This window comes from Lathyrus oleraceus, chromosome 1 (assembly GCF_024323335.1).
Source record: "Lathyrus oleraceus cultivar Zhongwan6 chromosome 1, CAAS_Psat_ZW6_1.0, whole genome shotgun sequence".
Taxonomy (NCBI): Eukaryota; Viridiplantae; Streptophyta; class Magnoliopsida; order Fabales; family Fabaceae; genus Lathyrus; species Lathyrus oleraceus.
In genome coordinates this window covers 290,378,773-290,382,333 of record NC_066579.1, presented here as the reverse complement: position 1 = coordinate 290,382,333, position 3,561 = coordinate 290,378,773, and the positions used below count along the sequence as shown (strand labels likewise).

Sequence of the window (3,561 nt, the reverse complement as noted above, 5' to 3'; positions counted from 1 at the left end):
CCAAACCAACATTTAAAAATATTTCTTCAATTAGCAGACACTTTTAAAACCAATGGAGCTTCTCCTGAGGCAATACGTTTAAGATTATTTCATTTTTCCCTCAGAGATAAAACCCTATCATGGTTAGATTCCCTTCCACCCAATTCCATTACGACTTGGGATAACCTTAGAAGAGTTTTCCTTGCTAGATATTTTCCCCCGAGTAAGACTTCCGTTCTTCGAAACCATATAACTAGATTTACCCAAAACCAAGGAGAATCCCTGTTCGAAGCTTGGGAGAGATATAAAGAGTTGTTACGAGCATGCCCACATCATGGTTTAGAAAATTGGTTAATCATTCAAACCTTCTATAATGGACTTCATTACAACACAAAGATGACCATCGACGCTTCCGCAGGCGATGCTCTGATGAACAAACCTTATCCTGAAGCTAGTGCCCTCATCGAAGATATGGCTCAAAACCATCAATCATGGGGAGTCGAACGAGCGACAGTTGAGAAGAAGGAAGCCCAAGGAGGAGTGCATGAACTAAGCTCTATAGACATGATGCAAGCTAAAATGGACGCATTAGCCCTCAAAGTCGAGCATATGTGCATAAACCCGAATACTGTAGCCGTAGTTTCGTCGGATTGTGAGATATGTGGAACCAAAGGACACCAATCTGCAGAATGCAGTCTATTAAACGAAACCCACTCTGAGCAAGTGAACTACACCCAAGGGAACCCATATTCGAATACCTATAACCCTGGATGGAGGAATCACCCGAACTTCTCTTATAAAAACAATAACCCTATCCAAAATAGTGCACCTCCGAGACCTAGTTATCAAGCCCCTAGATCAAATCAACCTATGCAACCTGTACCACCAAAGCCGAGCCTTGAGAAAATTATGGAAAATTTTATCACCGCTCAAACCCAACAAAACAAGGAGTTCATGAACCAAAACATTCATGTTAACGAATTGATTACTCATTTAGGAACCAAGGTTGACCAAATAGTTACTCATACCAAGATGCTTGAAACCCAGATCTCTCAGGTAGCTTTAAACCAAGCCCCTCAGACTACTCCTGGAAGACAATTTCCTGGACAACCTCAACAAAATCCGAGAGGACAAGCCAATGTCATTACCCTACGAAGTGGGAACGCTTATGATGAGCCATCAAACCCTAGATTGAGTGAACCCGAAACTTCTAAAGAATGTACCAAACCCACGGACGAAGTAAAGGAACCAGAGGAATCTGAAAACCAGGAAGGTCGAGAAAAGGGAGAAGAACCTAAAGATAAAACTTACGTACCACCCCCGCCATATAAACCACCTATACCATATCCGCAAAGACTCAAACAAACCCAGATCAATAAACAGTATCAAAAATTTATTAAAGTTATAGAAAAACTTCATGTAGAAATCCCTTTCACAGAAGCCATCACCCAAATACCTTCTTATGCAAAGTTTCTCAAAGACATCCTTACCAACAAACGTAGACTTGACAATCCGAAGCCTTTGGAATGTAATGCTATTTCCGAAGACAAATTAGCAAAGAAAGATAAAGATCCTGGAAATTTCTCCATTCCTTGCCTTTTGGGTAATCATGTCATCGAAAAAGCTTTTCTAGACTTAGGAGCTAGTGTGAGCCTAATGCCTTTAGCAGTTTGTGAGAGGTTAAACTTAGGAGAATTACAACCCACTAAGATGTCACTTCAGTTAGCCGATAGATCTGTTAAATATCCGATAGGCATTTTAGAAGATGTTCCTGTTAGGATAGGTCAGTTATTTATCCCTACTGATTTTGTTGTCATGGACATCAAAGAGGACAATGATATACCAATCCTTCTAGGTAGACCATTCTTATCGACTGCAGGAGCCATAATAGATGTCAAGAAAGGAAAGTTGACATTTGAGGTAGGTGACGAGAAAATAGAATTTATACTTTCGAAATTTCTTATGACACCTGCGATGGGAGATTCGTGTTATGCCTTAGATATCATTGATGAATTTGTTAGAGAATTAGAACAAAAAGAAATTATAAAAACAATTAAGTTACCATCAACTCTCATAAGGGAAGATGATAACTTGAAGAAACCCTACGTCGATGATAACCTTTATGAATGTTTATCCCTTACCCCAGATCCTATGCCATGCCCTAAGAAACCAACCTTAGAACTTAAGGAACTGCCTAAGAACCTGAGATATGAGTTCCTCGATGAAAAGATGAACCGTCCAGTTATAGTCCGTGCTACCTCGAGCCAAGAGGAAACGAACCAACTTTTAGACGTTTTACGAAGATATCCCTCAGCCTTAGGATATAATATCTCTGACCTGAAAGGTATAAGTCCATCCGTATGCATGCATCGGATTTCACTAGAAGAAGTTTCAAAACCCTCTAGGGAACATCAGAGAAGAATAAACCCTATAATGAGTGATGTTGTTAAAAAGGAAGTTCTTAAGTTACTTGAGGCAGGTATAATCTATCAGATCTCGGATAGTAAGTGGGTGAGCCCTGTGCATGTAGTACCTAAAAAGGGAGGCATCACAGTCGTGCAAAACGATAAAGGCGAACATGTAGCAAAACGTTTAGAAGGAGGATGGCGGATGTGTATAGATTATAGAAAATTAAATAAAGCAACTAGGAAGGATCATTTCCCTTTACCATTTATAGACCAGATGTTGGAGCGTCTAGCCAGACACTCTTACTTCTGTTATCTAGATGGATACTCTGGATTCTTCCAAATACCTATCCACCCCGAAGATCAAGAAAAAACTACCTTTACATGCCCTTATGGAACTTTTGCCTACAGACGAATGCCATTCGGCCTCTGTAATGCCCCAACTACTTTCCAATGCTGCATGATGTCAATCTTTGCAGATTACCTAGATGGTATCATGGAAGTGTTTATGGATGATTTCTCGGTTTACGGATTTGATTTCCACAATTTTCTTTCTAACCTTGAGAAAATCTTGGAGAGATGCGTGGAGGTGAACCTCGTGTTGAACTGGGAAAAATGTCATTTCATGGTGACCGAAGGAATAGTTTTAGGACATATAGTTTCCGAAAAAGGTATAGAGGTAGATAAAGCCAAAATAGAAGTTATAGAAAACCTAAAACCACCAAAAACCATCAGAGAAGTCCGAAGCTTTCTTGGACACGCTGGATTCTACCGGCATTTTATTAAGGACTTCTCCAAAATAACTAAACCTTTAACTGAACTTTTAATGAAAGATGCTGAATTCATTTTCGATGAAAAATGTAATGACGCATTTAATATTTTAAAGAAAGCATTAGTATCTGCACCCATTATGAAACCACCTGATTGGTCAGAACCTTTTGAGATAATGTGCGATGCTAGTGATTATGCAGTTGGAGCCATTCTAGGACAAAGAAAAAATAAAAAATTACATGCCATTTATTATGCCAGTAGAACCCTAGATGCTGCCCAACTTAACTACGCAACAACTAAAAAAGAATTACTCGCTGTAGTTTTTGCTATAGACAAATTTATATCTTATCTAGTAGAGCAAAAATTATAGTTTACACCGACCATGCTGCCATTCGTTACCTATTAA

At 39.2% G+C, this 3,561-nt stretch overlaps 1 non-coding gene across 1 annotated transcript; it reads right to left on the bottom strand.

The window, feature by feature from the left end:
• Positions 1 to 213: 213 nt before the first annotated feature.
• LOC127116571 (small nucleolar RNA R71) lies at positions 214 to 320 on the bottom strand. The gene has a single exon (XR_007801394.1). It is a non-coding gene; the product is annotated as a small nucleolar RNA R71 (small nucleolar RNA).
• Between the last annotated feature and the right edge of the window lie 3,241 nt (positions 321 to 3,561).